The sequence below is a fragment of the Manacus candei genome, unplaced genomic scaffold, assembly GCF_025592945.1.
Source record: "Manacus candei isolate 608988 ecotype Guabito, Panama unplaced genomic scaffold, ASM2559294v1 h1tg000014l, whole genome shotgun sequence".
NCBI classification, from domain to species: domain Eukaryota; kingdom Metazoa; phylum Chordata; class Aves; order Passeriformes; family Pipridae; genus Manacus; species Manacus candei.
Window position 1 is genome coordinate 56401953 of NW_026138062.1, and position 25072 is coordinate 56427024.

Consider the following 25072-nt stretch of genomic DNA (forward strand, 5'->3'; position numbering starts at 1 on the left):
TAGATTACTATTTAATCTTTAAAAAATTTAATCTTAACAGATTATTAATTAATCTCCAAGCTTGGTGCTTGGAGATTTCTGGAGGAGCTACCTCCTGAGAATTAGGAAAACAGATTTCCTGAGGAAAGGCTTTTGCTTACTGAATTGGATTTAGCCCTTGAAGTATCCAGCGACTTGCAACCCTTGTGCAAACATGGTTTGTGTACCCCTCAGCCACATGTAGACATGACCTGTTTGATTACATGTCTTTCAATATAGCTGCAACAACACCCTGACCCCCTGTCCCCCCCTCCCACTCCCTGTCACCCTTCCCTTCACCCTTCCCTCCACCTTCTCATCATACAGGTTTTGATCCCAGGCTATTAAGGCAGTGCAAAGCCTGCATATTGCAGTCTAGCTGTAATTAAACTTCCCAGTCACAGAATTAGTTTAAAGAGGTACAGCTGGAAATTACTGAATTTTTTCTTTACTGCCTTCTGGTCTTAAACCAGAGCAGGAGTCCTGCTGCCTCCCTGGAGCAGGTAGGAGAGGGAGCTGTAGGAAGAGGGCAGAGAAGGGACAATTTTGTCAGCTAGAAACTGACTGAGTGACCTTTCTGCTTTTTGGACTGAAGTGGGACCATTTCCTCTATGTGCTGACATTTGCTACAGCCTTGTCCTTCTGCTGCTTTCTTCACCTCTGCTTCACTTTGTAACTGCCTTTTGTTTTGTTGGTTTACTCCACCCCTCCCCATGCTTCTTCCCTTCAGCATCTCCTCTCCAGGGATTCCTCTGCATGAATCTGGCCAACTCAGGAGGCACAGAAAGAACAACTATTCGTCTGCTTTTGTTGCCTAGTCCTCCCCATTCCTGTAGGTTGAGTCTGTCTTATTTCAAATCTCATGCCACTTACGGCTTCTGTTTGAGAAGAAAAAGGTATGAGGATCTTTTTTTCTTTTCTTCTTCCTGTGCATATCTCCTGGGGTACTCAGAGTTTGACCTCTGTGGATTCTCACACCCTGGCTGGAGCTGGGGGAAAATCAGCTCTTGAATAGCACATAATTTCTTACTGATATTTTGTACGTTATTTTGTTACTGTGTTTATGCAGTTGTTGCTTGCAAACAGCACGTTGTGAGTTTGGCTCCATTTCCCCTCCCCTCTCCAGTCCTCCGCCGCCCTGTTCTTGCCCTCTTGTCTTTGTTTGGTCCTGGTTTTGTCATGATCTAGACAGACTGGAGACTTTTAGGCTCCTGAAGACCTGCATTTCTAATGTAAGAAAACAAGTGGAAAAATGCTTAATCTTTTTCCACTGAAATCCTACAGGTTCCTTAATCTAATACAAAGGCACATAGAGGGCATAAGTGGCACTTCTTTTCCTTTGACGGTCATCTTTAAGGGTGGTGAGAGGGGGAGCAGAAACAATTCAGTTGATAAATCAAGAAACCAAGAGGCAGGATTCATGATTTCTGCTCTTGAAAATCTTCTGCCACTTGTTGGTTGTCTCACTTGGAGCTTGTCACTTACATATTTTTGTCAAAGTTTACCTAACTGTTAAAGTATAGCTGTTGCACTTGCCTGCAGGAGGTGATTATGGAAAAGGTAACATTTCCCTTAATGGCTGAGCTGAAGTCGATTTAATTTGCAATTTGTTATGAAATGGTAGGTATTGTTTTACCTTCCTTCATCCCCAGGACGGGGGAACGGGTACAGTGAGTTCCAGAGATAAATGGTGAGCCAAATAATTACAGCCTGGCTCCTAGGAATGGTTTGAGGATTAATGGCTGTTTGTACAGCACTTCAGGATGCTTAGCTGAAATGTGCTTTGAACTCTGGGGCATTTCAGGCTGCAGGTGATGGGTACCCCCAGGGTCTGGCAGAGGTCAACGCTCAGAGGATATCAGATCTTTTGAAGCAGACATGCAGCTCCAGGAATGTGGATGGCCAGACTCTGGGGGAGGCTTATTTTAGACCTGAGAAATGCTCCTATGTAGAATGGGAAGGTGATTTGGAGAGCCTGTCCTTTCAGGCTCACTGCTTTTAAGCAGATGTGCCTGTTTGAAAGAGAGACCCAAGGAATAATACATCCCGTGAATGTTTCTCTAGCCATCTTTCTGGTTTTTCTGTTGATCAGCAGTGTCCCAGCTGGTAAGAAGTCCGTGCTCAGCTGTCACAGATGTAAGAAGAAAACAGCTTGAGCTGCCTTCTGATGCCAGCCAGAGTTTCCTCAGACTTTTCTCCTGAGGACCCCATTTGCATTAAGCCAGAGCACCACATTTCAGGTGTTTTGGGGTTAATATGCCATGAACGACCTCAGCTTCTCTGGGCTGGGACATTTGCTATCATTATCATGAGTGAGGAAACTTTTCTGTTGGGTGCCTGCAAAGTGTTGGAGTCCCAGCCTGGCTTTTACAGCTCTAGAAGGAAGTGCTGAATGTATTGTTTTCTAATCTTGCTGCAGAGATTTTTAGAGGGGAGGCTGTGCTCTGGGAGGCAGTGTAAGATACAGAAGGATCCAGCCAGCTTTCACTTGTCTGACTACACAAGCAGCCGTCAAGGGCCAGGCACTTGGGAAAAGTTCTCCCTGTCCCATGGGAGAAGCATGTGCATTTGTAATGATCCTTGAGTGCAGCAGCCACGAATGGTGCAGGAGGGAAGAATCTCTCTCTGGGTCACAGGAGTCCCTTGGAGTGGTGCAGGGAGCAGTTCAAGGCTCCCAGCATTGTCCAGAGCAGCAGGCTCTCCTGACACTGAGGACTGTCAGGGTACTGACTATGTTAGCAACTGCAGTGGCCATGGGAAAATGGAGGACATGTTATGCTGAGGGGTCTTAACTGAACAGATACAGCGAGTCTATCCCAAATCCTTTGCTATTCATACCAAATACTTTGCTACAGTGGGGGAAGGGAGCGCAGCATATCTCCTCTCTGCTGTACAAGGTTTCAGAACATCCAGCACCTCTACAGAACATCCTCTGGTCTTTTGTAATCTTCATGTAAAAGGCATGACCTAATCTTCCGTCTGCTCAGTTCTTAGCTGCACAGAAGGCTCTTTATCTGGTAGGAATGCATTCCTGGTGCTGAATGTCCCCTCAGTATTTTCAACCTTCCTTTAAGGTTAGGAGATGACACTAATCCATGCTAGTTCATATATTGCTGAATCAGTCCTCTTTGCAGTATGTCCAATATTTTCTTGCTAAAAAGTCTTTTAAATGACTACTGATAGTCAGGGACCTCAGTGTCAATATTGTCCATCTAGCTGGGGAGAATACATTGGGAAACAGACCTGTCATCTGATCTTTGACAACCCTTTTTTTGAAGCTTTGAGTCTTGGTTATGGTTAATGCAGATAAAAGTGTCCATTCCCACCATCCCTGTCTCTGGAGAGCAGCACACTGAAGAGGAATGAAGGGCCATTGGGAATACTAAGCATCATTTTATTATGACCTTTACAGAGACAGCGGGAGAATGGAGAAGGAACACAAGCAAGACAATATAAAACCACATGGAAAGTGCTTAAGGTGGAGAGTACAAACCCAAAGAGACTTCAGAGACAAACAGATGGGAGAAGAGGAAGAAAGATGGAAACAGGAGACTGAGCAAGACAGGCAAGGAACGGCAGAGCCATCTTCTTCCAGTTTATCCAGGGAGTGGCAAGAGCAGACCTGGGGCTCTCCATCCATGAAAAAACCCAGCCTTCTGCTCACCATTCTCCTATTTTCCTGAAATCTCTGCTTTTGCTCCTCCAGGCAACCATTAATCTAATATTAAGCCCCTTAACCTCTCTAATTGTTCTCTTTCAGTGTCAGCTGGTTTCCTATTAACCTTTCAATCTCTCAGTAATGCAGTTACTTCTGACTCCAGCCAGACCCGGCTCTAAAGCTTTACCTCCGGCAGTGAATTTTCCAAGCTTTCACTTTTTTTTCTCTTTCTTTTCGGTAATGATTATTACTGCTGTTAAGGAGCCAGTTTGAACCAGCCTCTAAGTGCACAGGGCTGAACCAGTTGGAGTCTATAAATAGCCCTTCGCTAACCTTGCGCCTTATTTCATTAAGTTGATTGGCTTCCCTCTCTCCACTTCACTGCATCTCTATCTCTCTCTCCCCTCTCCATTATTGATGCTGGTTCTTTTGTTGCTATCTGAGACACCTGCTTGTTGATAGCAGGGTAGATCAGGCCTAGGTTTTTCCCTCCTGAACAAAATAGTGTTGTTGCTGGGGAAGCATCTCTAGAGTTTCATAACAGGGGGAAAGCAGAGGGTGAGGCTGGTCTGAGACAGCAAGTAGGAAAACTTCCACACCATGCAATAGGAAATTGCGTCGCTGAGCACCAGTCACAGGAACAGAGTTTGCCACCCGTAGTCTGGGTTTCTCCTGTGACACTTACTGAGGTTATACTTGAATGCAGTCTCTTCTGCAAAGCTCGTTGTGCTATATCAAAGCCAAGGCATCTGTCCAAGGACAAATGGCACTGCTGTTCAAATCAAGCAGACATACAGTACCCGCAATGCAATGTGAACTGTCTGCTGTATCTGAGACCAGTCTTCTTTGACATCACTAAGCAATATACTACTTCTGCTTGACCCTGCAACTTAGTAGAGCATAGTTTGCTTCACTGACCATCACCATGCCTCAGCTCAACAGCATTTTCATGCTGTGTCTCTTCTAATTTACCCACTTCTTTTAGTGCTAATGCAGTTTTTGAGCTCTGCTCAACCCTGCTGCCTCTCTGCCTCTTCCCAGGGCCTGCACACTGGTCCTTTTTTTTTTTTCCAAAATACAATGAATGTTTGCAGCAAAGACTGAGTTGAGCAGTTGCATAAACTGACCTGAAATCTCTGAGGTCAGTGTAAATCACAAACCAGAACTCAACATCACAAGGCTGTGTCTGAGTGGCACTTGCAAACTGCTCATGTGCAGCAATGTAGTGGGGTAGAGCATCTGCCAGTGCCCACAAGTACTGGGGTGCTATTGCAGTAACATAACGGGATTTGTTTGGTGGATTCAGCAACAGCAGTGGCTTCTACAGGTAGAGAAACACCATCTTATTGTCGAAGAGCTGGGATTAGGGATCCAGTCATGCCTCTATTTTGCTCCCTGAGGAGGGGCAAGTTCTTTCCCCGTGAAGCCTTATTTTTCACCAAAGAGAGAGATTTAGAGGAAACTTCTCCAATATGTGCTTAGGCTGACGTTTATAGCCCTTTGCTTCAGCTCAAAAGGATTTGTGTGTCTAAAAGCTCTTCTGTTTTTTTTTCTAACCGTATCATTTGTCTAACACCAGCTGTTACCTTTCCCTGAGAGTCCTGCCTCAAAGTCAACAGCAACTTACCAAAATAATAGGAGCTATTCTCTTCTGCTATCTGTACAGCTCTGTGTGCCCCTACTTGCTCACTTACTGCTATTCCTTGTTGTTGGAAGGGCAGATTCTGGCACCAACAAGCCTTTGTCTTATTTTCTGGCAAACAACCTCAGTCTGCAACAATGCAGGAAAGACAAACAGTGAAGAAATGAGAGCTGGTAAAGCTGGGGTTAGAGGAGAAGGTTAACTTCTGGTGGCTTCTTTTTTTCACCGCTGAGTTTGACGTGAGAAAGGTTTTGTATAGGCACTGCATGTGTGGAAAGCACACTCCCTCCACCCCCTCGAGGGCAGGTGGCAGCTGGCATTCACAACCTGTTTAATAATACAGGTTCTCCAGAATGGCTGTGCGCTCATTTTCTGTCGCTCACAGCCTCCTTGCCTTCATGCTTATCCTTTTAAATCCTTGGGCCTCGCCTTTGCTCCCCAGGCACCCAGGTCTCAGTAGGACAAAGGAGCCTCCCTGGGTGCTGCAGTGGGACCCCAGGGTGGTCACTGGGCAGTGCCTCCCTCCTGCCTGCCCCTCAGCCCTCCCAGTGACCACTTTGGTTGCCGTGAGTTTTGTATGGAGCTCAGGAAACTTCACGTCCATGGCTCTGGTTGCCTCAGGGCGAGTGGGTTGGTGGCTGAGCCAGACTCTGGCCTTGCTTATGAAGGCTGGAATCCAGCCCAGGATATCGCCCATCATTTGTGGTAGGAAGAGGAGGTCCAGAGGACTCTCTGTCCCTGCTGAACGGGGACAAAGCTCCTGAGGCCAGTCAGCACCCTGCTAACAGAGCCCCAGCAGAATGAGGGGTGCAACTTGGCCATAGAGGAGAACTCAGGGTCTGCGTCAAGCTGAGTACTACTCCCACACACACCACTGTCACGGTTTGTTGGCTGCTCAGAACCCCTTCAAGGGAGGATTCCACGCTGCCTCTGGAAAAGTCAAAGCCCATGGAAAGCCCATCTGATTCACTGATGAGCATGCTGCCCTTCTGCAGTGGGCACTGTGTTGTCCCTAGCTGCTGGGAGACGGGAGCAGGACTGACCTGTGCCAGCAAAGCCTGGCAGAATGGTGGAAATGTGGTTGCAGAGTGACATGGTCTGCCTGCTAACAATGCTGCCTTTCAGTGAAGGTGATCCAGAATGCTGTGGAGCAGAACACATACTCAGAGGGGAAGCTGATGGGAGATACAAATTCCATTGCAAAACAACTCCTGCTTTTTTGATCTGTATTATGACAGGTGAATGGTATCAGACCCTGTGTTAGCCACATCCCAGTTGCCCATTTTCCCTGGCTTCTATGGTCCCATCTATTCCACTTCCCTTGGGAAGCTTCCTAAATATTTATCCCAGTGATCAATCATATGACCCTACTGTAGCAATGTGATACAGCTTTAGTTGTGCTAATCAGCTTAGCTTGGGCCCCTGACCCCTGTCATCTTATTTTAGGAGAAGACTTTACACAGTGCCTGGTAAGGGCTGTTCAGTCCAGAGGATTTAAATCCAAAGTGAGAAATAGCAACACAGACTTTTGCTTTTTTATTTTGTAGCCAGAACTCAGTTTACCATTATTCTGATTTGTCATTTCTCTAGGAGGAGTTGAGCTTTGAATAACAGGCAAAAGTTTCAATTGCATGGTAAAATATTTGACTCTTTCGACTCTTAACAAAAAACCACCCTAGACAGTAAATGATGAGTGCTTTGGCTGAAGAACTTAAGAGATGTTCAGTCATCCAAATGGACTTGGACACTGAATCACTTCCCTCTTTTCTCCTCTGAGCTCTAAATGAGGTCCTTTCAAGCAAAATGGGCTGTAGAGGAAAGAATAGTGTCTAGTGCAGGAGACTGGAAACATTTGTCTTGAACCTCTGGGGGTTTTGTGGGGGAGATATCAGAGGAAGTTGGATCTAAAGAGACGTATTCTTGGAGTGTTTTTTTCTCCACAGAGAGACATCTCTACTGCAAAGCACCAGGAAAAGTCAGAGATGAATGAGCAGCCACGAACAGCCAAGACCCCAACTCATCAGCTGGTCAACCACTCCTACTCGTGGTAGAAACTATGCTGATACCTGAGTGTATTCCAATGCTCAGGGAGTGCAGTGCAAGCCCTACAGACATTATATGAAAATATGAACTATATCATGCCTAGAGGAACTTGCTTTATTATAGACATGAGTACTAACAACATCACTCCATAATCTCTGAAGAGAACAGACTGGCTTTGTAAGGGAGAGACAGATGAAGGCAAATTAATCATACTGAGGGCAAATTAACTGTACTGGGGTAAAAGAACAACTGGAAATACGTTGTTGTGTAAGAGGAGGGTCTGACAGAAATTGAGCACTTTCTAAAGCCTGGGAGCTACTATCAGTGGTGAATTCTGTCATCAGCCCTGCCAGTGAATGCCCAGTGGGCTGCCAGGGCAGGGAACATCTCCAGACCTGCCTGAGGACTTGCCCAGCCTAGTTGCTGCAGCAGCCTCATCTCCTGAGTTTCTGAAGCACCATCTGGATGCAACAGGAAGATTTTCAAACTCTGTTTGCCACATCTCCAACCCTTCCCCCTCTCTGTGAAGCATGTCTTTGAGTCAGTTAACTATCCTGCTTTCTCAGCAGATGAAAAGATCCTTGTTTTTAGCATCCCAGGGAAGACATGGCAACTGCCCAGGTGTAGTAGCAGACTTTGAACATCCTCAAGGTTTTGAACTTGTGTTGTCCTCTTGACACCCATGACTTGAATATAGTCTGGAACTGATTAACTTGGTTCCTTCAATCTCTGGAAGGGAATGTTCTTTCTGCAGTTAAATATTTACTCATCACTGCGCATAGACCAGGCATTACAGAAGCCTGGGCAGCATTTGCATTTTCTTCCCATCAATTGAAATTAAAAGGATCATCCTCTAGTATTTTAGTGCTGCCACTTCCATCCTTGGTGGTAGTCCAGTCATGCCCTGTTCAACTTCGCTATCCTGTTAGCTTCAGCAACATTCCTAAACCATGAGATTTGTAGCCCACACCACGGGGAGCCCACATTGCACATCCAACAGATTCCTTGGTTCCAAAGGACATGGCATAAATCCCATTTCTGAAAATAATGTGTCCCTAGCACTTACAAATGCCTTTGCATGGCATTGCTTTGTGAGAGGTCGAGCTCCTCCCTCCCCAGTCTTCCACTGGCAGAAGGAGTTTTATGGTAAAAGTAATTTCTATCTTAGGTAGCACTGCAGTGAAGTGGTTGAAATGAGAAAATCTGAAACACTGATAGGAGCTTTTAGAAATACTGGGATATGCCTATCTTCCCACCAGTTCCTACCTGCTGTAAATGCTAGGGGGTGTACCTCTGACATGCCAATATACCCAACAGCTACATATCACCCCTCTCCACTGCTGCTCAGTGTCAGACTGCTCCATCCTGACCATGGCAGGCCAGAGAGAACTGTTTGCCAGCCCCAGCACTGGGTCTGGCCCCTGGGACACCAGTAGGTTGGCACTGCTGGATCTGTGGCGGGGAGTGAAGAGAAGCCAGGAGGTGTTTTGGCTCCATTCCAGGCTGAGTAAACACAACAGCTTTTTCCTGGGAATAGGTGTAGTCCCTGACTAGGGTATTGATGGCAATGATGTCCCTGTTGCTCCTCCTGGCAGAAGGAGTCTCCTGCTTCCTCTGGCTCAGGCAGGGGCTCCTTTTCTTTTTCTCTTCACCCCCATGGCACCCTGCTATTAGCTTACCATTTCAGTCACCAATGACAGCAACCAAAAATAATACTACTGTACTCAGTTAATCCATAGGAAAATCCCAAATCAGCACACAAAAGGTGGAGATGGTGCTCATGCATTTTCCCCCAAAGGCCTTAGGCAATGGAAATTTTCTCAAGCTCCATTCATTAACAAAATAGATGAGCAGTTATGTAAGGTCATGTGAGGAAAGTGGTTGGTCTTTGGTCAATGAAAGAGTTAGTCACACATCATTGAGCTGGATGGCCCTGGGAGGAAATGTGGAGCCACTCTTTGTGTGTTCAAGGACTGAAGAGGGAGAACTTTAGCTGTAATTCCTCACTACCCCCTGAGCTTCGGCACCCCCTTTACAGACTAGGCATTGCAGGAGGCATCTGGTGATGTTAACCAGAAAATAGGGAGTTGAAGTCTGTTGAGGTCCTCCCCACCTTCCTCTTCCCAAATTACTCAACCCTCCTCTGAAGGAATTAAGCAACCACCTGATGATTTTAGAGTGCAAATGTGCTGTTGTGCATCTCCCCAGCTCATCTGCTCTGGAAGCACTCAGAGGGTAAGTAAAAGAACATAATACAATTCAACAATGACAGGGAAGATAAAAATCTGTATTAGGGCTCTCGGGAACTACTAGAACGTTAGTAGGACATTCAGCTGGGGGAAGATTTTCAAGGATCCCTCCTGAAACTTGCCCATTACCAAAGTGGTTTGGACTGTTGTCTCTCCCACTTTGAATCAAAGATGATGCCATCATACAGAATTTCACTGGGACTGATTGTAGGAGAAAAGATAGGGCACTGATTGGGATCTGCACTTCAGTACTCAGTTAGATGTGGTCTGGAATAATATTCTCCCACTTCTCACTGGCTCTCATCCTCTCCCCCTGTAGCCCAATCAGGAGTCCTCCAGTCCCCTGAATCTGGGTTACCTTGGCCCCTTGGCTCTTCTCAGCTTCTGCTTTGGGGCTTGCAGATCTGACTTAGACAATGATGTCTTGCAGAAGACAATGAAATCAGCTTTGTTTGCTCTTGTTTGCTCTAATCCATGGATGCTGAATAACCAGCTTCAACCTGCTTGTGTACTTTCACCTTGCAGCCAATCTCTTGAAGGTCATTTCAGACCATTGGACTAGCAGGGCATCAAGGCTTGGCTGGCAGCCTCCACAGGACATGGAGCAGCAGTCATCTGGCACAAGCTATCAGTAGGACTCATGACCTGATGAGTGCAGAGGAGGCCTGGAAAGAAAACTCATGTGGGGCAGGTAGGGAGAATGTGGCTGTCAGGTTGTACCCAAATCATAGTTCAATGCCTGAGGGCTGGTGATAAGGCGTAATCCTGCAAACCAAAGTCCCTCCCACATTTGCTGGTCTTCCCCAGTGCTGAAATTGTGAAACCCTGGAAACCTGCTGTGGAGAGGACACCCTAACCCACCTGAAACCATGGAAACATGCTGCGAGGAGGACACCCTAACCCATTGGGGTGGTGCTGCGGTGCAGGGTACAGATTCAGTCCTCAGTAAAAGCTCAGCTGTCTCCCTGAGCAGATGGTTTCCAGGAAGAGCCACATTCCTGACTGTGAGGAGCTGAAAGGACTGTGTATGGGATATGCCTTAAAATAGACAGAGATATAGAAACAGACTTCAGGTCCAAGGCAGAGAGAACTTGATGGCATCTCAGTCGTTTGTTCAGGAAGGGAAGTGCTGCTAAAACTGCAACTGCCTCAGCCTTGGCTACAAGTGTCCCTGATAAACCTAGGGTTGTTTTCACTTAAGCAAAGGATTCTAGTTGAGATTTTTTTTTCCTGATAAATTCCTTTCTGTTTTAATGTTTTCTACCTCTCTAAAAAACAAGCTAAGGGAGTAATAGATTCCCCCTTTCCCAAAGATTTGAGATATTGTGGAAAGAGATGTATCTTGAATTTGGAGAAAAAGCTAGTCTCTAACTTTTCAAAGAATTGATATCTTGCTAGTGGGAAAAAAAAGCCCTTTTTGAAATATTTTTGAAATATTTTATTTCAGTAACCTTAAAATGATGTATTTAGAACCTTTTCAATATATCTAGCCTTCTGTATTTGAACGACTGAGTATTGTAAATTGTGGTGAAATTTTTTTCTTAAAAAAAAAGTCTAGATACTTAGAAAAGGGATGCCCTCAGCAGTATTTCAAGGTGACAAGTTCTTTGAAAGCATCTCTTCCCCAGAAATTATTTGATTGTGAGGAACAGGTATTAAAATTTGAGAAAAATTTGGCAAAAAGTTTCCAGCAAATTCTTCTAAAACCTGTAAAACAATTCCTGGCCATTTGCAAACCAAACAGTGATGGGTTGCAAGATGGAGCTTCTTGTTGGTAGCGGGAGAACTCAGATGAATTTTGGCTTCCATTCTCATTCTTGCTACATAGTTCAGGTTTGCTCTTTGAAATAGTTCCTATATGACCCCTGTCGAAATAATACACCACAGTGCCTGTTGTTTTGGTAAAATACTCAGAGCGTGCAGAGTCTGCAGCATTTGAAGAGCTGTTGGGACAGCACACCTCAGGTAAGAAGACCCCAGCACTAGTTAGGGCACAACATCAGTGAGCAGAAGGAGAAATCAGTTTTTCCTTACTGCCCACCTGCTGCTTAGCTCTCCAGCCAGCACAGCCTGACTGTCTTACAGTGTCTGCTGGAACGTGTGGCACCAGGAGAACATGTGAGTTAATTATTAAACAAAATGGAGTCATTATGCCCTGTGTCACTGCTGTTCCTCACATAAATCTCCTGCACGGTAGACAAATGATCCTGTGCAATGAGAACAAAGAAATGTTTTCAGGATGAACACATTTTCCTCTGCTGGAGAGCTGCTTCCACTTCACCTCCCTGGAGCTAGAAGAGTGATGCACTTGGCCTCCATAAAGGTGGGGGGTTTGGGAAAGACAAATGAAAGTGATACAGAGCCTCAGGGTACTGATTTCCATGAATAATCTCCCCAGCTGTTAGCCTAGGTTCGGAACCATTTCCTTTTAGAGAATACATTTCTACTAGCAACATTTCAGAGTCCGGAAGGAAATATTTTAAAGTTACCTTTGGCATTTCAAGGCTAGCACAATTTCCACCAAGCTTCCCTTGAATGTCTAGATAAAATATTAACTCCTGGACGAGGTGTAGAGGCCCTGCAGGCTGTCAAACAGTAACACAGTTAAGGAGACAGACTCTGGGACAGAGATGGTGAGATAACATCCAATACTTTAAAACCCATCTGTGATTAGTTTCACTTGACTGACACACAAGAAAAAACGAAGACTTAGAGGTAAGATCCACAGATGCCAACAGCCAGGGAAGGAGTCCTCTTAGCTGAAATAGCTGGTCACCTCAGCTCTGGAAGGGGATAGCAGAGAGCCATTCTGGTTTCTCTGCTGTGAAGCCTCTCTGAAACTCCTTCTATTACACAGTGGGGGAAGGGTCTCTCCTCTGTGGCTGCTAAGCCTGGCAGGCTTGGGAGACCTAGGAAGGGCATGTGCTGTGTTAAAAAGAGTGTAAGGTCTGAGTCTCCAGCAGACCTCCGATGTGTCCACAGGCTGCAGGAAGGCCCTGGTTGAGGGGTAGGAGTGGAGATGCTGACAGTGGGGTGGGTCAGGCCAAGGGACACAGGTGTATCTTAGATATTTGGCTTGTGTCCATAATGTGGTGTTCGGGTACTGTGTGGAGACAGAGGCCTGAGTGTCCACCTTTCACCACTTGGCATAATGGCCCTGTGGAGACAGAGCAGGGCAGGGTGGCTGGGAGGAAACACATGGGCAACACTGGCCATTTCCCTGGGAATTTAATTCCTGAGGATCTGTGCTCCAAGCACTTTTGCAGGCAGCCTCTGTACTTGACTCAAGGCATTGTGCTGTCCCTCTCTTCGCTGACCAGTGCCAAGCTGAGTTGGTCCTTTGCTGCTCTAGTCAAAACCAGTAGATGCTTTGGAAGGAGTCCTTCCCCTTTGCCACATGCTGTAATAGCAGGGAAACAGAAACACAGAGGTTCTGTGGCCTAGGCAAAGCCAAAAAGCAAAGGGACTGGCAAGGCTGACCATGGCAGCCAGGACTCCTGCCTCTTGGGAAACAGCCACTGGCTTACAATATTACTTCTCTGAATGTTGTTTAAAGGGACAACACAGAGCACACGCTTGCTCCTGCTGGGCTCAGTCAGCTGTGTTTGTGGTGGCTTTTGCTTTTCTTCAAGAGTTTACCTTGGCTCTTTCCCTACTGCTTCACTGGCACCCTGTGAAAGGACTGCAGTGACCCTTGTCCCCTGGATGCAGAAGGAGCGCCTGGAGTAGACTGAGGGGTCAAGAAATGTGCACGCTCCGGAACTGGCTAGCTGTGCTCGCAGGCCCGCTGATGCCCAGCCACGACTGGATGTGAGGCATGCAGTGAGGTCCTATCCCACTCCTTGCACATCTTGCACACTTTAGCAGTGCTGTGTCCAACTCCCTCATCTGTGATCCACGGGCTGCACATGGTGGCCCAGCTTGCCCGGTAACCTCTTGGCTGTGATGTTGTGCTTCATCCCCTGTGTGGTGCTGGCTGTTGCTGCGTGCCTGATGAGGCACCTGCTTCACTGACGGCTCTCACCTCCAGAGCCACCCAGCCGTACACTGCCTTTGCTTCAGGGATGCAGATGCTGTGTGAGAGCTCTGTAGTAACCTGAAAAGAATGTTCAGCAGGCTGCTGAGAAAAGGAAAGCTGGTGAGAAAAGGAGCTGACACCTGGCACTCCAGGGCTGTGTGGTCCATTTTATCACTGACTCTCCTTCACTCTGCTCTCCCGCCCCCTTCTCCAGACAGCATCACAGGGAGATGGCATGAAGAGACCCGTATCTGCAAAGACTGGGAAAAGCCTGGACGTGAATAAAAGGCACAGCTGAAAGTCTGGCCTGCTTCAGGGTCACTGTACTCTTTCATTCCTCCCTGAAGCAAGCAAGGGCATATCCCTTCACAGGAAGCAGGGGCAAAGCCCACTTCCTTGCCTGTGCTCTGAGTTGGCTGGATGTGAAATAGCTCCAGTTCAGGGGAGATATAGGTGCAAAAGACCTATGACTGAGCTGAACCCTGCCTCTTGGTTTCTGTAGTCCACTTGCTTTCTGATTCCCTATGTTTACTGTTAGCATGAGCCATAAAGGAGCTTTCGTCTCTTTTTCCTCTCTGTCTCCCTCTGAACAACACAGAGGCCATGTGTCACCAACCAGTTCTGGACAAGACCTAACTGCAAAACGTGTTAAATGAATGTTATTCCTCTATTTTCAAAATCGGCTGATCCAGAAAGCTGCAAGTACACACACAGGAAAATCCCCTCTAGTGCCTTCCCCACTGGGATTTCTTGGTAGTTCAGCTGGCTGAGGAGAGCAGGCTGGTCGCTCTCAGGTCATTCTGGACTGGTTCCCAGTGACCCTCTGAGCTGTGCCTCTCCCCTGCCTCCCTGCTCGTCGGAGTCTCAGTCTAACCCTTGCAGAGGGATAGACACCCCTTTGTAGCCAGACAGCCTGTCTTGACTACCTAGAACCAGGACCTCGCAACTCAGTGCATTGTGGACTCTCAGTATCTCCACTACGTCATGGCCAAGCACCTTCTCAGGGCAGCTCTGCATAAAATATTCAGCATCCCAGCAGGAGCAAGGTTTTATATCACATGTCATATCACTTGGGTTAAGCTTAGCCAGAAGTCACTGTTAACAGATGGATTATTTTAAATTAGAAATGCAAGTGAATGTAGTTCATGGATAGGGTAAGTTATAAAGAAAATACACAGATGTCATTCTGAATTAGGATAACTCTTTGCAGAGACAAGTGCCTTCAGGTGCTCAGGACCTTGGCTAACTCATGAGTCTGACTTGTCTGTGCCCTAAATCAGGACTAAAGTGGTAAGAAAGGTCTGAGAACTTCATCTTCCCTGCCTCTGGTGTTAAAGGTGATTGAGGAGATAGCAGGACTCTGGATACTGGTTCTGGGCAGCCAACACCTTCTTCCTTCTAAAGGGGACTGGACAGGCCTTTTTCACTTGCCCTCTGTAAACCTTAGCTTCTTTAACTACTGTGATGGGAAAACACATAAAATTAAGTAATTTTGTCTTCTCTCCTTCTCAAAGAACCTTTATTTATTGTTTTTACTTTACACCATGACTTCAGGATGTTATCCTGAATTTGGATGTTAAAGTGTTTTCCCATGCTTGCAGCCTCCCTGTAACCATACAAGCTAGAGATTAGTAGATACATATCACAGCAGGGGATCTGGCACAGTGTATGTCTGTCTTCCTCTGCTTGGAAAGAGCAGGGACAAATATTAGTTTGAGATGAAAGAGAATGTCTTCACTTTGTTAGGAACAGGGCACCGATAATGGCTCTGCCTCACATGGTTGGCTAGCCTTGTGCCATACCCTGGGAGGCTGCCAAACTTGAGTTCAGCTGATCCCTTGCTATCTGCAAGGGAAGGCAGAGCCAATGCCCACTCAACGGGACTTTGTCCTCATGATGGCAGGCAGCTTATGAAACGTCAGCCTTTGCGTGTGCTGGCATGGCAGAAAGGCTCTGGCCCTCACAATAGCGGCATTCTCCGTGGGCTCAGCTGGGAGAGGCTTGCACGAAGTTAAACCTGAGTGCAGGCAGGCTTAGAGCACTTTTCAGCAAGAACTCATCAGTCATTGGCAATGCCCAAGGCAATAACTGCACGTTGAATGGGCTTTCCACAGCACAAATATATGCATGATGGGGTGTGCATGCGTATATATAATTGCATGCAAATTCTGTTATGTGTAGGTTAAAAGCCATAGACTCTAATAGCTGTTAACAATCATTCACTACTTTTTATACTTCTATGGATGGGGCACAGGGGAGGGCCCGTCTTATCTTATGGAGGACCATACTATCCAGACACTGTGTGTTGAGCTGTCGCTATCAGAGCACTCAGTGTGTTGCTGCCAGAGATCTGTTTGCATGGAGCACACCTTTGTCAATGCCATTAAGTCTTTCCTGTTCAGAGAGGTTTTCAAACTGTGAGAAAATCCCGCTCTCACTTCTGCAGTCCTTTCAACGGATGAGTTAACTGTTCCACTGATGCCTTTGTGTTTAAATCTGCTGCTGGCAGGATCAGGTACATCTTCGGAGCACACACTGGCCCTATGGCTACTTGTAAATGAGGGTTAATAAGGAGTTGGGGCTCTAAGGAGTGTAGTCTTGTTCCTTACAAGGTCTGAGCTGGGAGACTCACCTCTGAGCTTCATTTTCACTAGCTGCTTGCAGAGGAAGTTCTGCCTTCAGCTTGATTTGAGAGAGCAGGACAGGATGCTTGAGGGAGCTCTCTCTGGCTAGTAGGAAAGTAATTCACTGGTGTGACTGTGGTTTCCCAAGCAATCTGCTCTTTTGTTGGAAATCAAACTAGCTGACACAGGCAAGGGGAAATGTTTGTTCAGTTTGAGATCAGAGGCTCTTGTTTTGAAAGCTCAGTTTTATCCTCAGTCCTAACTTCTCTCCATACAGCATTAATCACTTGTCTGGGAACAGAGGATTTGAACCGTCTCCAGAGCTATACAAGCAGATTTGGTGGCTGTCAGTAGTACTCTGTAAATAAGTCCCAGCAGGCAACTGTGTAAGTAAACAGCTTCTTTGTGAGCACCACTGCCTTTCTCCACAGTTTACGTAGTGCAACGGAAGGGCTCTGTTAGCTTTTGCAGGGGCAGTCTGAGCACCACACACAACTGGCAGGGATGACCTGCAATTTCCAATTGACAGTTTTACCACCTGCTTTGCTGCAGCTCAGTAAGAGCGGGATTTGTGTCAGGGAGCCAGGAAACCAGCTGTGTTGCAGAAACAGCTGTGCCATGACATCATCTTTGTCCCTTGGTGCGTATGTGTTTCAACATAGGCTTTAATTACACAAGCATGAACTCACCTTACCCACAGGGCCAGGTTTCTTAAAAAGCAGTTTGTGCCTGCCAGAGGAAAGGCATGGTTTTAGGATGAGTGAGTGAAGGACAAATTCTCTTTTAATGCTTCATGGTAGGCTTCTGAAGAAAAGCATTCTGATGCAACTGAGAGTAGCACACGCCCTGAGATCTTGACAATTTCTTTGAGTATTCCCCTTAGAAAATGATATTTTTATGACCATTTACATAGAATATTTCAGAAGGGTTTTTGTCCTCACATGTGTGTGAAAATGTAGAGAAAAGGAATGCATTTTCCTTTGAAAGTGTTCATTTCTATTAAAAGACTATTTTTCTGCTAAGTAATACCTGTTGTGTTGGATTTTTTTTTTCACCTGGACAATATTGCCTAGCCCTCAGGGGAAAGACTCAAATTATTGAGCCACCAAGGATATAAATAAATGCCTCTAAATGGCTTAGCTCAATGGCCTTTGCCCTTCCTGGGGGAAGGAGCTCATCTTCCATCAATATGATTAGCGGAGGAGATTATGTATTGATTAATTGTCCAAACTCATTTCTCATTAGCTGGCAGTAACCTGTGATGTGTGACCTTTTCCACTGCAGTCAAAGCAGCACATTTTACAAAGTCAGAGCAGCACATTTTACTCCCTAGTGATTGGGTGCCCAAATCCTTTAACCTCTAGGGTCCATGCTATCAGATTTGATAGCTGTCTCATTGAGGGTAAACAACCTCACATCCTCTTTCAGGATACCTCTGGGACAGAGCTAAAACTGCCTGGCAGGCAGGGGGAAACGTCTTGCTACTCTCATGTCTCTGTGGGAGAAAGCATCCCTAACGTGCAGAATGTTCCAAAAAAGAAGCCCAAAATACAACCTGGAGTGGAGGTGTGCTCCGTGGGGCACACACAGATCATGCGTGGGACCATGCTTCGCTGACTGGGGCTTAATCACCCCATCTGGGCATTGTCCGTACTTAGCCTTTTCCTGCCGGGGCTGGAGCGCAGTCAGTTGGGCGTTGCTGCTTTCCCAGGGAGGAACTCACAGTCCCACGGGCGAGGGAGTGCTGGTGCAGCTGGATGGGGCCCCAGTGTTTCCAGCACAACGTGTCCCCAGGCCTCCAGCTTCCAGAGCTGGCACCTCTTGGTGCCTATTGTGTGTGTGGCAGGGGCTTCAGCACGAGTGTTAACCTGCACAACAACACCCGAGCACTGCTGCCATGCTTGGACAGATATTGCTTTTTCCCAGCTGATCCTAGCCCTGGGTCAAGCGGGATAAGGAGGTGGAATTCACACGTTCTATTCCTGTTGCTGCCATACAGAATGACCTTGAGCAAGGCTAATAGGAGGTGAGGGGAGATGGTTCTGTGACAACAACATCCTTTGCTGTGCTATGACAGTTTGCTTCTCAACTCAGCAAGAGGGAGCATCATGTCAGTCACCTTAGACAACGCAACCCTCTCTATCCGGGATATAAAGTTAGTGGAGGAAACACACATCTTCCACCTGAGCAATGCTACCCAGTGGTGCTGTGCTGAACAGTGCAGTACCCAAACTGTGGTTCAGATGTTAGCAGAATGGAGCAGGAGGTAATGGCACTTGGATTAGGGTGCTGAAGATATGTCCATCATTTCTGCCTCCACCTGTGCTGTTTAATGGATTCTAGGCAACACAGTCAGATGGAGATATCTACCGTAGAGGCACATTGCCTGAGTCCCCCACCTCCTTGGCAGCTCTCATCCAGTGCCAAGGGGCAGGCAACAGCAGTGTCTAGAGCTGTCTTCTAGTTGTCAATAGCAAGAAACAGGTTATTTAACCTCTGTCTGTCACCACGATGTGTGATGTGAGGAGTAGTAGCTGCCTACCTCCTGGGGAAATGAGATTCTCAACTCACACTTGTAATGGGAATTGCTGTCTTGAGGTAAGGCTGCTGTGTGTTCTGGCCTCATGCTGCTGCAGTCTGCTTTGCTGCTTTGAATCATCAGGCCACTTCAGAGGTGGGATCTGGGTAAACTTAAATTAGGATTACAGTTTCTGTGCTGCTGAAATCTCTCAGCCCTTTTCATGAGTTCAAGTTTTCAGTGTAGAGAGGAATGCACTCCGGTCATCCCTACCATAACTTCTAAGCAAGCATCAGAGCAGAGTTTATCAGGCACGTGCAAGTTCTTCCCTGCTACTGCTTCATTTGAAGTTCGAGAAGAAGCTTGTGGACTGGAAGGAAAAGCAACAAGAACAGAAAAGGAAAAAGTGAACCCAGCAGAGAATGAAAAGAAGAGATGGGGACGGCTTGAGGTCAGGGGCCATGGAAACATGAGTCCAAGAACCTGGAAAGGAGAAGAGGCTGCAGAAGTACTGCAAAGGGCAAGGGGAAGAGTCTACCAGAGGTACCAGGAAAGATAGGTCTGTGTGAATGGGAACACTTTAAGACAATTCCTGTTACAAAAGGGGATCTGAATTGAAAATGTGTCTTCAGGAAAAGAGAATAATCCAGTGATTCCCTTCATGTTGAGACAAATGAGGGAGCTAGATTCCCACTGAAATGGAAGAAGGATGACTACAGATACTGCTCAAGGCACTTTACATACCTCAGTGAAACATGTCCTAAAAGAAGGGCAAATCCATGGTCCAGACATTACAGATTCCTTGGGAACTCCTGCCAGCAGTGTGTTGTCTCTTTGAAGGCATCCAAAGAGAGAGGACTCTCCTTGGCAGCTTGAGTATGGGTGTGGAAGAATACAGCCTGCCGGGAACCAGACACCCGAGACAGGCTTTAGACTAAGATATAGGGTGGAGGACTTGGTATTTTGTGTGGGATTTTTAGTAGGGACTTGTGTGGTTTCCATACTGGCTTTTGATGTGTAGTTGAAGGAGGAGCATAGATATTAAAATACAGCAATGACTAAAGGAACATAAGAGAGCAGGAGTGTAATAGTTATTAGAGCAGAAAACTGAAACTCCATCCAAGATTATATAGCCAGTATATATGGGAAACTAAGAAAAACAATGGAAGTGCCTGATTGCTAAGGCAAGGACCTCATGAGCAATATGCAGGCTGTGTATGCCAGGACTTTCAGAGTCAGGATGGACAGCTGGCGTGGCTGGACCACTGAGACTGAAAGATTTATGCTGCTCAGAAGAGCAAAGACAAGTGGGGCCTGTGGTAGTATTGCCTGTTCATGATATTGTTGAGTGTGAAGAAACAAGCAGGAACAGAGGTGATAAGCAGATTCTGTCTGTGTTCAAATCACCTTGAGGAAAGACAGCTGTAGTTCTGCTGTGGTTATCCAAGGTTGTGCCTTGATGCTGATGACTTTGTTTCATGGTTTTAGAATGATATGCATAACCAGGGATTGTCATTACTGCAGGTTTTAACTTTTTACATGGAGAATAAAGTGCTACTACCATAGGCTGGGCCCAGGTATTCTGGGATGCCCTGGCTTACGTTTCTTCACTAAAGAGGCAGTAAACTAACCACAGCTGCCATTGCATTTGACCTGGTCTTGTTAACCAGTGAGACATTGCAGCATAATGTGGCTGAAGATAACTTTTAACCTTGACTGTACAGAGGCTGATTCTGTTTAAATTAAATGGAAGAGTAAATACCATGGGGCCACAACTAAGATTTTTCAACCTCAAAACATTAATGGTCAGAGAAGTTATGGAACTGAAGTGATGAACAACTTGAGTTAAAAATCTTAAGTATTTGTATGTGGAAGGCATTCAGACTCAGCATGGCAACAGGGAACATATAGAAAATTGACTTACTGGTGAAAAATAATCCTCCTGGAAAGATGGGAGTGGTCAGCAAAGAAATCTACATGGCAGAGGTCACAAAGTTTAGAAAAATAGACATGTCAGTCACCAGAAATCAAGGTGAGATAGATCTGGCAGAGGTGCTGAATAAAGTTCTTTGTAAAGGTAAAAAGAACAAGGCAAGACATCAGACCTCTGCACAGTGCAGCTAAGATCAAGGCATGCTCTATAAAACAGAAGTTTTGCCTCATTTTGCAGGAAAGATGGTGTAGAAGAAGGAGATTACAAGTCGATGGCTAAAAGTGTCTGGAAATCCCATCAGAGCTCAAGGCAAAATTCACAAGGTTTATTTAGACCAGAAGGTGCCTGGAGACAGATCAAGTAGTAAATCCAATAGCATTGATATACAATCAACCTGTGCAAATGGAGGTTAGATGGGGACCAGAGAGTTGCCTAGTATCAACAATTTTACCTAAATTCAATTAAGGAACAAAAAAAGGGATGTAGTTATTTACAACCCAAGAGTTTAGAACAGCTTTTCTTTTTGTCCTAGAACAAAATGGGAATAATTAGAGATATGGAAGTGCACAGAAAATTAGACAAAATTCAATGTGGCTGTATGAAAGATAGAGTATTTCTTATTATTTTTATGCTTGGGGAGGAGAATAAATATTTTTTAAAACATTGGTTATGTGGTATATGAAAGATATTTGGGTTTTACAGAGGATGGTTGAGAAGCTGTGAAAGCAGGGGAGTGCAGGGATTCACACTCGAACTGAAAAGTGGGTAACAAATTGCTTAATAAAAAGACCCTGAAACATAAAGTAGTAGGCAATTGCTAATGAAATTCCTTCGAGACTGGTTTTGGCACCAGCGAATTTCATATCTTCACTGATGACCTTGGAGGAAAAACGTAAACGTTAGCTGAAGAGACAAAACGAGGAAGCACTGCCAGTACGGAGGAGAAAAGTACCTTCCAGAAGAGTTGGAAAAGAGAAAATTCTAACAAGTGGAAAGAATGGCACTAGAGCGATCCCGACAAAAAGGAGAGAGGTGACTGTAGAAGTCTAGATGGTCTTTGCTTTTTTTAGCCTAGCAAAAGGAATGTTAAGAGGGCATATGATTGCTGCCTATTAATACATCAGATGGGTAAATCCCAATGAAAGAGAACTGCTACTTCAGCTAAAAGACTGAAGAGTACTGGCATGAGAACACGTATGCATCACCTGCTTAAAATAGAGGCTAGGTACTGAGAGGTCATTTTAACCACAATAACAAAGAGGCTTCCTTCTAGCCACATGTAAACTGTTTTCAGACGCATGCCATAAAAAACAACTCTGGAGACAAACTCAGTCTCTTCCTCAAACAATCTCAAACAAGCTTAAGCTCTTCCCCCTGCTCTACTGTGGGAAATGTTAGCTAAGCCATGCTGTAGGCAACTCGTAATTCCTGCTGCAGGTCAATTCCCCCCCCTCCTTCTCAAACGCCATAGACTCAAGGTCATGGATTTTTGCCCAGCTTCACTTGAACTATGAAGTACAGTCCCTGGTCTCATTGCTCCTGAGATCTGGATGCATAGCTGGCTGATATTAGCATAAAGAAGCTTTGTTGCTGACCTCCCCAAAAATGTGCATATTTGCACAGTTTTTGCCGTTGGGCACCTTCTGATACAAGTTACCACATCCATGTTACCACAGCTCCTCATGTTGCTCTGAATCGTATTACGGGGTGGGGGGGAAGGGAAATAAACACAGCATAAGATATCTTGCATCCCAAAGCATCTTTATCTTCCCTTTTCAGATTTCTCTTGAACTTACTCTAATAAGGAGTCATCGGGCTTATCCCTACTATAAAAAACCAACGATCCAGGACCCAAACTCCACAGGAGAGTCTGAGCTGTGTTCCTGGGCTGCCTGTGGAGGCCTCATGACAGAGTTGTGTTGCCTGGCATCAGACAGGGGAAGCCTAAGGGGAAAAATTAGCTCCAAGGAAGCATAAGGAGAGAGGAGGAGAACATTGGTCATGAACCCTTTGTTGTGGCTGATGTGGTCAACTCCACCTGTTTGACTTCCACTCAGAAATGTTCATCTTTTGTTCAAGGAAGACCACTCCTTGTAGTTGTGCTGGCCTGTAAAAATTGGACCTGGAAACACACCTTCCAAAGACAGATTTGGGATTGCTTGACTACAGGCATCTCCAAGTGGTGAGACCTGTGTGCAGACACGGTGGCCAGCATGTGATGTTCCTGCTGAGGTCCTTTCATGCATCAAAAGCACAGCAGAGGCAGTGGCTCCTATGTTGACTCTTCCACACACTGCTGTTTGATGCTCTCAGAAGTTGAAAATTATTTCCCTGTTTTCTGAAAGGGAAACACTGAAACATCCATTCTAACCTAATGTACTATGCTGCTTTTTCCAGGTTCCCATAGGGGACAGTAACACTTAGGATTTCTTGTAGAGCACTGTCATGATCTCGATGTACTGTTCTGCTTGTCCGTGCAAGGTCACAGGATCATTTGGCAAGTGGGTGTCTGTGTATATGCCTCTGAATGTGTCTTTTTTTATGTTAGGACCTGTGTGCATCAAGGCATGGGCCCTATTTTGTAACTCTGTATGTCTCTGTGCAGGTTCAACCCTCTGTACCAAGAATACGAGAAATGTAACGAAGGTGAAGTCCTTAGGTTGCCAAGATAAAGAGCACTAGAAAAGTGGCTGAAATAATTCTGCCACTCTGATAGCTAAGACAAGAACTGTTCAGAGTGCGTAGACTGGGAATACTGGGATGATATCAAAGGGCCTTGAAGGTGCACTCTTAGGTCTTCAGATATTGCCCTGCTATGCGCCATCTCCATTTGCAACATGCAGATGCTGGGAGAGGAGCCTTTCACTGCCTGGCGGTGGGGTGGCAGAGAGCATCAGTCAGAGGATGGCTGAATGTGGGAAGTGTGTCTTCCAACTGAGTCCCTTTTCTGGAAGAGCTCTGCCACCCACCACAATGCCCTGCAAACTCTCTTCTTCTGCCAGATACTGGGCACAACCGCTTGTCAAAAGTCACTGGCTGAGAGGCTACCTCTTCTTGGAAAAGCATGCACTACAGGCTGGGATTATACCAGCAGCAGTAACTTTCCCCTTCTCAGGAACTGGCCAAACCTTCTGAAGTCTCTTTTTCCATGTGGAGGGAGACAGAGATTACCCTGGTGACGCCAGCTAAGACTCACCAACACCAGCTCCCTTTCCCCTGCACTCATCTTCCAAGAGAGACAGGAAGCAGAGTGCCCAAGTAACAAGTTTAGGAGGCTCTGAGAGTAACAGAGGTGAACAAGAAAGTGACAGGAGCACCATGCATGCTCCTGATATCCTGTGGACCTGCTGGCTCAGAGCTTGTAGTCATGTTTACTACTAACAGACTCCAGCAGCACGCAGCTCCAAGCTCCACCAGGCGATAAGGGAATGAGCCTTTTCCAGCACACTCCATGGAGGGCACCGGTGCATGAGAGGGACACCTCCCAGGGGGCAGGGGTGGTAGAGGTCCTGATGGGAGCTCGCCAAGGCATGTCACCCATAGCTGATATAGTCTTAAAACATTCACTGTTCCAACACGCCTATGAACAAGACGAGGGAGGTGAAGGAAAGAAGGGAGCCCTTTGTCACCACTCTGAGAACAAAGACTGGTCTGTGAGACAGACAGTAATACTGACCCAACCAGCATCAGCTGCCGTTGTTTCTTCCGTCACACTGACAATGCACAGTTGCAGGGTTTCTTTCCCTGTGAGGAGAATGGGATTTAGTGATACCATAAGTTAGTCAAACAGCAGCCAAGATACCAATTCAAGTCCCATTCAATGGATGTAGCATTTGCTTTGTGCTGTTTTTCTCCCACTTCCTGTATTTTGCACTAAGCCTCATTTCCTCTCCCTTTTTTCTTTGTAGCACAAGCACCACAGATGCCACACACACTTTCACTCTTCACACTTCCATTTACCTCCTATTTTGGAGGAAGCAGCTGTGTATTTATATCACTAGGGAGATGAAATGTTTTTGCCAAAACAGCCCTCAGAGAAGCAAACTGTGTTAACCATTGAAATCAGCATCGGTGTGCACCAGCAGTGTCATGTCCATCCAAAAGAGTGGGATGGTGCCCCTTACTCTTTCAGGCTGCCTTTGCCAGGATCTTGGGTAGACACTGGATCAGGGTCTTCCAGCAAGTTTCATCTGAGACTGGGAGAGAGGCCACAACCAGTCTCTGCTGGGAGTTGGTCTCAGCAGAGAACACGACAAGGAAGCAAGGTTGTGGAGCAATGTAGCTTGGCTGCTGGCTGATGACCTTGTGTTGTCAGTAGATAACCCCTGGAACAAGAGCCAGCTGGGAGCTCTGTGTGCAGCAGCTAGCC

The 25072-nt window shown here is 46.1% G+C and overlaps 1 long non-coding RNA gene across 3 annotated transcripts; it reads left to right on the top strand.

The window, feature by feature from the left end:
* Positions 1-438: 438 nt before the first annotated feature.
* LOC127467576 (uncharacterized) lies at positions 439-23295 on the top strand. 3 transcript variants are annotated; one of them, XR_007903187.1, is made up of 3 exons: positions 439-521; positions 3431-9596; positions 10136-18439. It is a non-coding gene; the product is annotated as an uncharacterized LOC127467576 (long non-coding RNA). The 3 variants fall into 3 exon arrangements; XR_007903186.1 differs by lacking the exon at positions 439-521 and adding an exon at positions 563-914; XR_007903188.1 differs by lacking the exon at positions 439-521 and adding an exon at positions 22483-23295 and having other exon boundaries at positions 3034-9596; positions 10136-16638.
* The last annotated feature ends 1777 nt before the right edge of the window (positions 23296-25072 follow it).